A 15,581-nucleotide genomic window follows, 5' to 3' on the forward strand; every position below is an offset into this window, starting at 1 on the left:
AAAAAGACAGCCAGTTGTTGAAATCAATCATCTTTTGCTCATACTGTGGCATCATCTTTGGTGATGGTAATATACTGCTTCATTCTAGACTCATACTAGCCTGAGACACATAGTTGTAGAGCTCCATAATGTCTCTCTTCACATAGTCCAAAGACATATATCTCAGGTCATTTATACCTATATGGGTTATGCGAGTCCTATCAGTACCTGTGCTGTAATGGCTTCAGCGTGTATCTCAGGTCATTTATACCTATATGGGTTATGAGAGTCCTGTAAGTACCTGTGGTGTAATGGCTTCAGCGTATATCTCAGGTCATTTATACCTTTATGGGTTATGAGAGTCCTGTCAGTACCTGTGGTGTAATGGCTTCAGCGTATATGTCAGGTCATTTATACCGATATGGGTTAGGAGAGTCCTGTCAGTACCTGTGGTGTAATGGCTTCAGCGTATATCTTAGATCATTTATACCTATATGGGTTATGAGAGTGCTGTCAGTACCAGTGGTGTAATGGCTTCAGCGTATATCTCAGGTCATTTATACCTATATGGTTTATGAGAGTCCTGTCAGTACCTGTGGTGTAATGGCTTCAGCGTATATCTTAGGTCATTTATACCTATATGGGTTATGAGAGTGCAGTCAGTACCTGTGGTGTAATGGCTTCAGCATATATCTCAGGTCATTTATACCTATATGGGTTATGAGAGTCCTGTCAGTACCTGTGGTGTAATGACTTCAGCGTATATCTCAGGTCATTTATACCTATATGGGTTATGAGAGTCCTATCAGTAACTATGGTGTAATGGCTTCAGCGTATATCTCAGGTCATTTATACCTATATGGGTTATGAGAGTCCTATCAGTACCTGTGGTGTAATGACTTCAGCGTATATCTCAGGTCATTTATACCTATATGGGTTATGAGAGTCCTGTCAGTACCTGTGGTGTAATGGCTTCAGCATATATCTCAGTTCATTTATACCTATATGGGTTATGAGAGTCCTGTCAGTACCTGTGGTGTAAAGACTTCAGCGTATATCTCAGGTCATTTATACCTATATGGGTTATGAGAGTCCTGTCAGTACCTGTGGTGTAATGACTTCAGCGTATATCTCAGGTCATTTATACCTATATGGGTTATGAGAGTCCTGTCAGTACCTGTGGTGTAATGGCTTTGGCGTATATCTCAGGTCATTTATACCTATATGGGTTATGCGAGTCCTATCAGTACCTGTGGTGTAATGGCTTCAGCGTATATCTCAGGTCATTTATACCTATATGGGTTATGCGAGTCCTATCAGTACCTGTGGTGTAATGACTTCAGCGTATATCTCAGGTAATTTATACCTATATGGGCTATGCGAGTCCTGTCAGTACCTGTGGTGTAATGACTTCAGCGTATATCTCAGGTCATTTATACTTATATGGGTTATGAGAGTCCTGTTAGTACCTGTGGTGTAATGACTTCAGCGTATATCTCATGTCATTTATACCTATATGGATTCTGAGAGTCCTATCAGTACCTGTGGTGTAATGACTTCAGCGTATATCTCAGGTCATTTATACCTGTATGGGTTATGAGAGTCCTATCAGTACCTGTGGTGTAACGGCTTCAGTGTATATCTCAGGTCATTTATACCTATATGGGTTATGAGAGTCTTGTCAGTACCTGTGGTGTAATGACTTCAGCGTATATCATAGGTCATTTATACCTATATGGGTTATGAGAGTCCTGTCAGTACCTGTGGTGTAATGACTTCAATATATATCTCAGGTCATTTATACCTATATGGGTTATGAGAGTCCTATCAGTACCTGTGGTGTAATGGCTTCAGCGTATATCTCAGGTCATTTATACCTATATGGGTTATGAGAGTCTTGTGAGTACCTGTGGTGTAATGGCTTCAGCGTATATCTCAGGTCATTTATACCTATATGGTTTATGAGAGTCCTGTCAGTACCTGTGGTGTAATGGCTTCAGCGCATATCTTAGGTCATTTATACCTATATGGGTTATGAGAGTGCTGTCAGTACCTGTGGTGTAATGGCTTCAGCGTATATCTCAGGTCATTTATACCTATATAGGTTATGAGAGTCCTATCAGTACCTGTGGTGTAATGGCTTCAGCACATATCTCAAGTCATTTATACCTATATGGGTTATGAGAGTCCTGTCAGTACCTGTGCTGTAATGATTTCGGCATATATCTCAGGTAATTTATACCTATATAAGTTATGAGAGTCCTATCAGTAGCTGTGCTGTAATGACTTCAGCGTATATCTCAGGTCATTTATACCTATATGGGTTATGAGAGTCCTGTCAGTACCTGTGCTGTAATGATTTCAGCGTATATCTCAGGTCATTTTTACCTATATGGGTTATGAGAGTCCTGTCAGTACCTGTGGTGTAATGACTTCAGCGTATATCTCAGGTCATTTATACCTATATGGGTTATGAGAGTCCTGTCAGTACCTGTGGTGTAATGGCTTTGGCGTATATCTCAGGTCATTTTTACCTATATGGGTTATGAGAGTCCTGTCAGTACCTGTGGTGTAATGACTTCAGCGTATATCTCAGGTCATTTATACCTATATGGGTTATGAGAGTCCTGTCAGTACCTGTGGTGTAATGGCTTTGGCGTATATCTCAGGTAATTTATACCTATATGGGTTATGCGAGTCCTATCGGTACCTGTGGTGTAATGGCTTCAGCGTATATCTCAGGTCATTTATACCTATATGGGTTATGCGAGTCCTATCAGTACCTGTGGTGTAATGACTTCAGCGTATATCTCAGGTAATTTATACCTATATGGGTTATGCGAGTCCTATCAGTACCTGTGGTGTAATGACTTCAGCGTATATCTCAGGTTATTTATACCTATATGGGTTATGAGAGTCCTATCAGTACCTGTGGTGTAATGACTTCAGCGTATATCTCAGGTCATTTATACCTATATGGGTTATGAGAGTCCTATCAGTACCTGTGGTGTAATGGCTTCAGCGTATATCTCAGGTCATTTATACCTGTATGGGTTATGAGAGTCCTATCAGTACCTGTGGTGTAATGACTTCAGCGTATATCTCAGGTCATTTATACCTATATGGGTTATGAGAGTCCTATCAGTACCTGTGGTGTAATGGCTTCAGCGTATATCTCAGGTCATTTATACCTATATGGGTTATGAGAGTCCTGTCAGTACCTGTGGTGTAATGACTTCAGCGTATAGCTCAGGTCATTTATACCTATATGGGTTATGAGAGTCATGTCAGTACCTGTGGTGTAATGACTTCAATATATATCTCAGGTCATTTATACCTATATGGGTTATGAGAGTCCTATCAGTACCTGTGGTGTAATGGCTTCATCGTATATCTCAGGTCATTTATACCTATATGGGTTATGAGAGTCTTGTCAGTACCTGTGGTTTAATGGCTTCAGTGTATATCTCAGATCATTTATACCTATATGGGTTATGAGAGTCCTGTCAGTATCTGTGGTGTAATGGCTTCAGCGTATATCTCAGGTCATTTATACCTATATGGGTTATGAGAGTGCTGTCAGTACCTGTGGTATAATGGCTTCAGCGTATATCTCAGGTCATTTATACCTATATGGGTTATGAGAGTTCTGTCAGTACCTGTGCTGTAATGACTTCAGCGTATGTCTCAGGTCATTTATACCTATATAAGTTATGAGAGTCCTATCAGTAGCTGTGCTGTATTGACTTCAGCGTATAACTCAGGTCATTTATACCTATATGGGTTATGAGAGTCCTGTCAGTACCTCTGGTGTAATGACTTCAGCGTATATCTCAGGTCATTTATACCTATATGGGTTATGAGAGTCCTGTCAGTACCTGTGGTGTAATGGCTTCAGCGTATATCTCAGGTCATTTATACCTATATGGGTTATGCGAGTCCTGTCAGTGCCTGTGGTGTAATGACCGAGGTGGAATCCTTCAAAGCCCCCGGGCCTGTGGAAAATATGGCCCAGACCGCAGAATCCTTTATAAACGCATTCTATGAACACCTTCAGGAATGCATGGATCATGCAATCCCAAATAAAACCAAGACCCAATCCTCCAAAGGCAGACGTCCTGTCTGGTGGACCCCAGCCATAAACAAACTATACAATAGAAGGAGGAAGCTACTGCATAATAGAGCAAAATCCCAAAAAGGGAAAGCATCTCTGATCAGAATTAGCAAAAAACTACGGGCACTCATAAAATCGTCTAAGGCCAACTTTGTGAGAAAAATTGCACAGGACACTAAGGATAATCACAAGGCTTTCTTTAGTTATGTTAGGAACCTGGGTGGGAATTCCCAGATATGCTCAGAATTAGTCCAAAATGACAAAAAATACACCAAACCCACAGACATTGCCAACATCCTAGCTGACAGGTTCAGTGCAAACTTCTCCCCCCCCCCACCAAAATGGCAAATATCTATCCCAGCAGAGTGCTGCCCCCCTGACATCTCAGATGCTCAGGTAAAAGCCGCCCTCTCCAAAGCAAAAAACACAGCATCAATGGGACCAGACGGTGTCCCAGGCTGTGTCCTACATGAACTCCAAGAAGAGCTAAACCCAAACATAAAACTACTGTTCAATCTCAGCCTTACTACAGGATATGTACCCAAAGAGTGGCGTACAGCAATGGTGGTCCCTCTCCACAAAGGTGGTGCCTCAACGGATCCTGGAAACTATCACCCCATAACCCTGACTAGCTTGGTCTGTAAAGCTATGGAAAGGATCATCATGGACCTTATAAATAAAGATATAGGGGACCTACAGACACTGGATCCTACCCAGTTCGGCTTTGTTAAGGGCAGATTCTGCCTCTTAAACCTGGTAGATTTCTTTGAAACAGTCACCAAGGCCATTGACGAGGGGAAGGTGGTCCACACAGCCTACCTGGACCTCGGAAAAGCCTTCGATACTATACCCCACTTGGGCATTATAGATAAACTCACCAGCTTAAATATAAACCCCTATGTCATTAGATGGGTTGCAAACTGGTTCATGGACAGAACCCACATGGTTAGAATTGCTGGAGCCATGTCAGACTCCAAACCAGTTACAAGTGGCATCCCACAAGGCTCAGTCCTGGGACCTCTCTTGTTCAGTATATATTTTTCAGAGGTACAGGCCAACACGGAAGGACAGTGGCTGACCAAGTTCACAGATGACTGCAAACTGGGAGCCATAATTGACTCTCCAGCCGACACAAGCATCCTCCAAAAGGGCCTCATAGAAACAGACAACTGGTGCCAGAGCCATGGCCTCAAGCTAAATGCCAAAAAGTGTATAGTCATCCCCTTTGGCAAAAACAAAGTGCCCACAAATTACCACATAAGTGGTAATCCATTAAGTACGGAAGTAGTAATTAGGGACCTGGGGACGCAAGTTGATAGCAATCTCTCATTTGACAACCACATGGCCAAAGTGGTTAGAAAAACATTTTATATAGCCCACCTAATCATGAAGGGATTCACATCTAGATCAGGGGAGGTCATTGTGTCTCTTTACTCATCCCTCATCAGGCCCATAATTGAATACAATGCCCCTTTTGGGATGTACCTTACCAGACACCTGCAGCAACTGGAAAGACCCCAAAAATACCTCACAAAGAGGTTCAAAGGGCTCAAACAGATGCCATATGCTGCCCGGTTAAAGAAACTCCAGCTCTACTCAGAGGCATACCGCCTGCTCAGAGGCGATCTGTGCCTGATGTATAAAGCCATGTCCAACCTGGAATTAATGGACATGCTGCACCTCAGAAAATCCAAATCCCATCGAGCTATGCGCTCGAGAGACTTGAACCTCAGCACGGAAATAAATAGGACATGCTGGAGGGACAGATTCATAACACAGAGGCTCCCTTCACTCTGGAATAAAATCCCAGTCCAGGTTAGGCAGAGTCCCTCATTGACTCTCTTAAAGAGGAATCTTGATGAGTGGATGGGCGATCGTAGGTTTACCCTGGGTATCACTTCTGTGTCACTGTTAGACAGAGGCACAGTATACTAACTTCGAAAAAGGGCATAGCAAAATTAATTTAAAATGGGTGGCGAAAGCCAAACACACTCTGGCTAGGCTTATAAATGCCCTAGGGCAGATAGCCTAGTATGAAACTATGAACCTATGAACTTATAACTCAGGTCATTTATACCTATATGAGTTATGCGAGTCCTATCAGTACCTGTGGTGTAATGACTTCAGCATATATCTCAGGTCATTTATACCTATATGGGTTATGAGAGTCCTATCAGTACCTGTGCTGTAATGACTTCAGAGTATATCTCAGGTCATTTATACCTATATGTGTTATGCGAGTCCTGTCAGTACCTGTGGTGTAATGACTTCAGCGTATATCTCAGGTCATTTATACCTATATGGGTTATGAGAGTCCTGTCAGTACCTGTGCTGTAATGACTTCAGCGTATATCTCAGGTCATTTATACCTATATGGGTTATGAGAGTCCTGTCAGTACCTGTGCTGTAATGACTTCAGCATATATCTCAGGTCATTTATCCCTATATGGGTTATGCGAGTCCTGTCAGTACCTGTGGTGTAATGACTTCAGCGTATATCTCAGGTCATTTATACCTATATGGGTTTTGAGAGTCCTATCAGTACCTGTGCTGTAATGACTTCAGCGTATATATCAGGTCATTTATATCTATATGTGTTATGCGAGTCCTGTCAGTACCTGTGGTGTAATGACTTCAGCGTATATCTCAGGTCATTTATACCTATATGGGTTATGAGAGTCCTGTCAGTACCTGTGCTGTAATGACTTCAGTGTATATCTCAGGTCATTTAAACCTATATGGGTTATGAGAGTCCTGTCAGTACCTGTGCTGTAATGACTTCAGCGTATATCTCAGGTCATTTATACCTATATGGGTTATGCGAGTCCTGTCAGTACCTGTGGTGTAATGGCTTCAGCGTATATCTCAGGTCATTTATACCTATATGGGTTATGCGAGTTCTATCAGTACCTGTGGTGTAATGACTTCAGCGTATATCTCAGGTCATTTATACCTATATGGGTTATGAGAGTCCTGTCAGTACCTCTGGTGTAATGGCTTCAGCGTATATCTCAGGTCATTTATACCTATATAAGTTATGAGAGTTCTGTCAGTACCTGTGGTGTAATGACTTCAGTGTATATCTCAGGTCATTTATACCTATATGGGTTATGTGAGTCCTATCTGTACCTGTGGTGTAATGGCTTCAGGGTATATCTCAGGTCATTTATACCTATATGAGTTATGAGAGTCCTTTCAGTAGCTGTGGTGTAATGGCTTCAGCGTATATCTCAGGTCATTTATACCTATATGGGTTATGCGAGTCCTGTCAGTACCTGTGGTGTAATGACTTCAGCGTATATCTCAGGTCATTTATACCTATATGGGTTATGAGAGTCCTGTCAGTACCTGTGGTGTAATGACTTCAGCGCATATCTCAGGTCATTTATACCTATATGGGTTATGAGAGTCCTATGTGTACCTGTGGTGTAATGACTTCAGCATATATCTCAGGTCATTTATACCTATATGGGTTATGAGAGTCCTGTCAGTACCTGTGGTGTAATGACTGCAGCGTATATCTCGGGTCATTTATACCTATATGGGTTATGAGAGTCCTATGTGTACCTGTGGTGTAATGACTTCAGAATATATCTCAGGTCATTTATACCTATATGGGTTACGAGAGTCCTATCAGTACCTGTGCTGTAATAGGTTCATAGGTTCACAGGTTCATACTAGGCTATCTGCCCTAGGGCATTTATAAGCCTAGCCAGAATGTGTTTGGCTTTCGCCACCCATTTTAAATTAATTTTGCTATGCCCTTTTTTGAGATTAGTATACTGTGCCTCTGTCTAACAATGACACATAAGTGATACCTGGGGTAAACCTTCAATGTCCCATCCACTCATCAAGATTCCTCTTGAAGAGAGTCAATGAGGGACTCTGCCTAACCTGGACTGGGATTTTATTCCACAGTGAAGGGAGCCTCTGGGTTATGAATCTGTCCCTCCAGCATGTCCTATTTATTTCGATGCTGAGGTTCAAGTCTCTCAAGCGTGTAGTTCGATGGGATTTGGATTTTCTGAGGTGCAGCATGTCCATTAATTCTGGGTTGGACATGGCTTTATAAGTCAGGCACAGATCACCTTTGAACAGGTGGTCTGCCACTGAGTAGAGCTGGAATTTCTTTAACCGGGCAGCATATGGCATCTGTTTGAGCCCTTTGATCCTCTTGGTGAGGTACTTTTGCTGTCTTTCCAGTTGCTGCAGGTGTCTGGTAAGGTACATCCCAAAAGGGGCATTGTACTCAATTATGGGCCTGATGAGGGATGAGTAAAGAGGTATGATGACCTCCCCTGATCTAGATGTGAATCCCTTCATGATTTGGTGGGCTATATAAAATGTTTTTCTAACCACTTTGGCCACGTGGTTGTCAAATGAGAGATTGCTATCAACTTGGGTCCCCAGGTCCCTAATTACTTCTCCTGTACTTAATGGATTACCACCTATGTGGTAATTTGTGGGCACTTTGTTTTTGCCAAAGGGGATGACTATACACTTTTTGGCATTTAGCTTGAGGCCATGGCTCTGGCACCAGTTGTCTGTTTCTATGAGGCCCTTTTGGAGGATGCTTGTGTTGGCTGGAGAGTCGATTATGGCGCCCAGTTTGCAGTCATCTGCGAACTTGGTCAGCCACAGTCCTTCCGTGTTGGTCTGTACCTCCGAGAAATATTTGCAGAACAAGAGAGGTCCCAGGACTGAGCCTTGTGGGACGCCACTTGTAACTGGTTTGGAGTCTGACATGGCTCCAGCAATTCTAACCATGTGGGTTCTGTCCTTAAGCCAGTTTGCAACCCATCTAGTGACATAGGGGTTTATATTTAAGCTGGTGAGCTTATCTATAATGCCCGAGTATGGTATTGTATCGAAGGCTTTTCCGAGGTCCAGGTAGGCTGTGTGGACCACCTTCCCCTCGTCAATGGCCTTGGTGACTGTTTCAAAGAAATCAACCAGGTTTAAGAGGCAGGATCTGCCCTTAACAAAGCCGAACTGGGTACGATCCAGTGTCTGTAGGTCCCCAATATCTTTATTTATGAGGTCCATGATGATCCTTTCCATAGCTTTGCAGACCAAGCTAGTCAGGCTTATGGGGCGATAGTTTCCAGGATCCATTGAGGCACCACCTTTGTGCAGAGGGACCACAGTTACTGTACACCACTCTTTGGGTACATATCCTGTAGTAAGGCTGAGATTGAACAGTAGTTTTATGTTTGGGTTTAGCTCTTCTTGGAGTTCATGTAGGATGCAGCCCGGGACACCGTCTGGCCCATTGATGCTGTGTTTTTTGCTTTGGAGAGGGCGGCTCTTACCTGAGCATCTGAGATGTCAGGGGGACAGCACTCTGCTGGGATAGATATTTGCCCTTTGGTGGGAGGGAGAAGTTTGTGCTGAACCTGTCAGCTAGGATGTTGGCAATGTCTGTGGGTTCGGTGTATTTTTTGTCATTTTGGACTAATTCTGAGCATATCTGGGAATTACCACCCAGGTTCCTAACATAACTAAAGAAAGCCTTGTGATTATCCTTGGTGTCCTGTGCAATTTTTCTCTCGAAGCTGGCCTTAGACGATTTTATGAGTGCCCGTCCCTTTTTGGAATTTTGCTCTATCATTTAGTAGCTTCCTCCTTCTATTGTATAGTTTGTTTATGGCTAGGGTCCACCTGACAGGACGTCTGCCTTTGGAGGATTGGGTCTTGGTTTTATTTGGGATCGCATGATCCATGCATTCCTGAAGGTGTTCATAGAATGCGTTTATAAAGGATTCTGTGGTCTGGGCCGTATTTTCCACAGGCCCGGGGGCTTTGAAGGATTCCAACTCGGTTTTGAGGAGTGTGAAATTTGCTTTAGAGAAGTTTTTCACTGTGGTTTTCTGGGCAGGGGGTGCTGTCGGGATGTGAATATCCAGTGAGATTAGTTTATGGTCTGATCTTACCAGTGAGGGATACACTTCTGGTCTGGAGCATAGAATCCCCATGTTGGTGATGATCAGGTCCAGTATGTTTTCCCCTCTTGTGGGAGTGGTAACAAGTTGTTCCATAGCATTTGAGTTTATAAATTTTAGGAACCTTTGGGCTAGGGTGTTGGAGCTAGAGTAATGCTCCCAGTCTATGTTTGGGTAGTTGAAGTCGCCCAATATAATGGTGTTTGGAGAGACCTTCATATTTTCCAATGTTCTCAGGAAGGCCGAGTGGGGTTCCTGGGTTAGGGAGGGTGGTCTGTAGCAGGCTATAAACTGGAAGGCAGTTTTTCCCACTGTTAGTTGCACATGGATAGTCTCTGATGCTTTGTGCTGTGCCACCAACCTGGAGGTGTGGGTATCTTTGATGAATATTGATACTCCCCCTCCTTTTGTGGGTCGGTCCAAGTTTTGGTGCCGAAAAGCATGGTATGAGGTATAACCTGGTAGTGCTGGGGTGCTCTCGGGAGCCTTGAACCAGGTTTCTCTTACTGCACAGATATCAATGTTCTCCATGCTAAGGAGAGTTTTGAGTGCGTGCATCTTGAGGTTTAGATTTCTGGCATTGAGTAGCATTACTCTTAGTTTCTTATCCCTTGTGATACCTATGGAGGTGGGTTTGTCTTTTGAGCCTTGCCTAAAAAGGCACTATGGGGGTAGCAAGAGCCTTTGCCAATATCCAAAAGCCCAGGGGTGACAGGTGCAAGCCATCCCTAGCGAAGCATTGTGGCTTGTCGAGCATGTCATCCCAGGCTGACAGGCATTGGATCCCCTTTGAATGACACCAATACTTAAGCCAATTATTGAAATTGATCATCTTGTCTTCATATTGTGGCATCATTCTTGGTGAGGGTAAGATGCTACTCAAGGTGAGGGTCATACCGGCCTGGGCCACATGCTCAGAGAGCTCCTTTTTGTCTCTTTTCGTGTAGTCCAGGGAGGTATGTCTCAGGTCATTCACACCAGCATGGACAATGACTGAGTCATATTTGTTCTTGCCTTGGAGTGACCTGAGTGCTTGTGTTATGTGGCAGATCCTAGCACCCGACAGGCAGCTCACTGTGACCTTCTCCTTGTTCAGCCTGGTGAGCGGGACATCAGTGTGCCTGACGATAGAGTCACCTATTACAAGTGTATCAGGTGTGTTGTTTAGCCTTAAGGGCTGTGACTGTTCGGCACACTAGCTTTGTGAGCTATGTGTTGCACGTGTTTTGTATTGGGGTAGCGGTTGCTTGGGTGTCTGCTTTGGAGGTCTCTGCTGCTTAGGCAGATTTTTATTTAGAGCCTCCGAGTATGTTTTTGTGTATTTATGTGTCTGGTTTGCTGTCGTGGTAGGTCTATGTGAGACTGGAATTGTACTGAGTGTGGTTTCCTTCTCCTCCTGACTGGTTACGCCAGTACTGAGTTGACAGAACTTAGCCTCCAGTTTGGCTATTTGGATTCATCTCTCACATGTGTTTGAATTTGTTGGGAGGAGGAGAGGGTTGTCTGTGTACATGAGGCAGTTGTAACATTGCCTCAAGATTCCCAGATTCACCAGCTGGACCGGAGAGAAGATTGATAACTGACCTTTGGACATGTTAGAATAGAATTGGGAATTCCTTTATAATTGAAAAAAAGGCCAATGGGGAACAAGTTACTCATGAGGACTTTGCAAGTGCCAGGTAACTTAAATGCAATGTGTTACAGATAACTTAAATGCAAAAATGACAAACAGTAACTTTCTTTTAAGTGAAACAAGGAAATGAGTACAATAAGCAATGCAAATATCACTAGGGATCCACAGAAGCGCGGAAAAGCCGCGTTTTAGGTGGTATTAGCATTTCAGGGAAATAACAAGCAAACAAACAACAAGCATACAAACAGAACTAGATTCAGCAGGCCTGGATCTAGTCTATGCTACAGAAAAACAAGGTGTACCAATTTCAGTAAGAAACAGGTGACTTCAGTGTGACTAATGACTTCAGCGTATATCTCAGGTCATTTATACTTATATGGGTTATGAGAGTCCTGTCAGTACCTGTGCTGTAATGACTTCAGCGTATATCTCAGGTCATTTATACCTATATGGGTTATGCGAGTCCTGTCAGTACCTGTGGTGTAATGGCTTCAGTGTATATCTCAGGTCATTTATACCTATATGTGTTATGCGAGTCCTGTCAGTACCTGTGGTGTAATGACTTCAGCGTATATCTCAGGTCATTTATACATATATGGGTTATGAGAGTCCTGTCAGTACCTGTGCTGTAATGACTTCAGCGTATATCTCAGGTCATTTATACATATATGGGTTATGCGAGTCCTGTCAGTACTTGTGGTGTAATGGCTTCAGTGTATATCTCATGTCATTTATACCTATATGGGTTAGGAGAGTCCTATGTGTACCTGTGGTGTAATGACTTCAGCATATATCTCAGGTCATTTATACCTATATGGGTTATGAGAGTCCTGTCAGTACCTGTGGTGTAATGACTTTAGCGTATATCTCAGGTCATTTATACCTATAAGGGTTATGCGAGTCCTATCAGTACCTGTGGTGTAATGACTTCAGCGTATATCTCAGGTCATTTATACCTATATGGGTTATGCGAGTCCTATCAGTACCTGTGCTGTAATGACTTCAGTGTATATCTCAGGTCATTTATACTTCTATGTGTTATGCGAGTCCTGTCAGTACCTGTGGTGTAATGACTTCAGCGTATATCTCAGGTCATTTATACCTATATGGGTTATGAGAGTCCTGTCAGTACCTGTGCTATAATGACTTCAGCGTATATCTCAGGTCATTTATACCTATATGGGTTATGCGAGTCCTGTCAGTACCTGTGGTGTAATGGCTTCAGCGTATATCTCAGGTCATTTATACATATATGGGTTATGCGAGTCCTATCAGTACCTGTGGTGTAATGATTTCAGCGTATATCTCAGGTCATTTATACCTATATGGGTTATGAGAGTCCTGTCAGTACCTGTGGTGTAATGGCTTCAGCTTATATCTCAGGTCATTTATACCTACATGGGTTATCAGAGTCCTATCAGTACCTGTGATGTAATGGCTTCAGCGTATATCTCAGGTCATTTATACCTATATGGGTTATGAGAGTCCTGTCAGTACCTGTGGTATAATGACGTCTGCGTATATCTCAGGTCATTTATACCTATATGTGTTATGAGAGTTCTGTCAGTACCTGTGGTGTAATGACTTCAGTGTATATCTCGGGTCATTTATACCTATATGGGTTATGAGAGTCCTATCAGTACCTGTGCTGTAATGACTTCAGTGTATATCTCTGGCCATTTATACCTATATGTGTTATGTGAGTCCTGTCAGTACCTGTGGTGTAATGACTTCAGCGTATATCTCAGGTCATTTATACCTATATGGGTTATGAGAGTCCTGTCAGTACCTGTGGTGTAATGACTTCAGCGTATATCTCAGGTTATTTATACCTATATGGGTTATGAGAGTCCTGTCAGTACCTGTGGTGTAATGACTTCAGCGTATACCTCAGGTCATTTATACCTATATGGGTTATGAGAGTCCTATCAGTACCTGTGGTGTAATGGCTTCAGCGTATATCTCAGGTCATTTATACCTATATGGGTTATGCGAGTCCTGTCAGTACCTGTGGTGTAATGACTTCAGCGTATATCTCAGGTCATTTATACCTATATGGGTTATGAGAGTCCTTTCAGTACCTGTGGTGTAATGACTTCAGCGTATATCTCAGGTAATTTATACCTATATTGGTTATGCGAGTCCTGTCAGCACCTGTGGTCTAATGACTTCAGCGTATATCTCAGGTCATTTATACCTATATTGGTTATGCGAGTCCTGTCCGTACCTGTGGTGTAATGACTTCAGTGTATATCTCAGGTCATTTATACCTATATGGGTTATGCGAGTCCTATCAGTACCTGTGGTGTAATGACTTCAGCGTATATCTCAGGTCGTTTATACCTATATGGGTTATGCGAGTCCTGTGCTCTAATGACTTCAGCGTATATCTCAGGTCATTTATACCTATATGGGTTATGAGAGTCCTGTCAGTACCTGTGGTGTAATGACTTCAGCGTATATCTCAGGTCATTTATACCTATATTGGTTATGCGAGTCCTGTCAGTACCTGTGCTGTAATGACGTCAGCGTATATCTCAGGTAATTTATACCTATATTGGTTATGTGAGTCCTGTCAGTACCTGTGCTGTAATGACTTCAGCGTATATCTCAGGTCATTTATACCTATATGGGTTATGCGAGTCCTGTCAGTACCTGTGGTGTAATGACTTCAATGTATATCTCAGGTCATTTATACCTATATTGGTTATGCGAGTCCTGTCAGTACCTGTGCTGTAATGACTTCAGCGTATATCTCATGTCATTTATACCTATATTGGTTATGCGAGTCCTGTCAGTACCTGTGCTGTAATGACTTCAGCGTGTATCTCAGGTCATTTATACCTATATTGGGTATGAGAGTCCTGTCAGTACCTGTGGTGTAATGGCTTCAGCGTATATCTCAGGTCATTTATACCTTTATTGGTTATGAGAGTCCTGTCAGTACCTGTGGTGTAATGACTTCAGTGTATATCTCAGGTCATTTATACCTATATGTGTTATGCGAGTCCTGTCAGTACCTGTGCTGTAATGACTTCAGCGTATATCTCAGGTCATTTATACCTATATGGGTTAGGAGAGTCCTATCAGTACCTGTGCTGTAATGACTTCAGCGTATATCTCAGGTCATTTATACTTATATTGGTTATGAGAGTCCTGTCAGTACCTGTGGTGTAATGGCTTCAACGTATATCTCAGGTCATTTATACTTATATGGGTTATGCGAGTCCTGTCAGTACCTGTGGTGTAATGGCTTCAGCGTATATCTCAAGTCATTTATCCCTATATGGGTTATGCGAGTCCTGTCAGTACCTGTGGTGTAATGACTTCAGCGTATATCTCAGGTCATTTATACCTATATGGCTTTTGAGAGTCCTATCAGTACCTGTGCTGTAATGACTTCAGCGTATATCTCAGGTCATTTATACCTATATTGGTTATGCGAGTCCTGTCAGTACCTGTGGTGTAATGACTTCAGCGTATATCTCAGGTCATTTATACCTATATGGGTTATGCGAGTCCTGTCAGTACCTGTGGTGTAATGACTTCAACGTATATCTCAGGTCATTTATACCTATATTGGTTATGAGTGTCCTGTCAGTACCTGTGGTGTAATGACTTCAGTTTATATCTCAGGTCATTTATACCTATATGTGTTATGCGAGTCCTGTCAGTACCTGTGCTGTAATGACTTCAGCGTATATCTCAGGTCATTTATACCTATATGGGTTATGAGAGTCCTATCAGTACCTGTGGTGTAATGACTTCAGCGTATATCTCAGGTCATTTATACCTATATGGGTTATGAGAGTCCTGTCAGTACCTGTGGTGTAATGATTTCAGCGTATATCTCAGGTCATTTATACCTATATTGGTTATGCGAGTCCTGTCAGTACCTGTGCTCTAATGACTT

The sequence above is a fragment of the Protopterus annectens genome, chromosome 1.part1 (assembly GCF_019279795.1).
Source record: "Protopterus annectens isolate FY-2018-M chromosome 1.part1, PAN1.0, whole genome shotgun sequence".
NCBI lineage: Eukaryota > Metazoa > Chordata > Ceratodontiformes > Protopteridae > Protopterus > Protopterus annectens.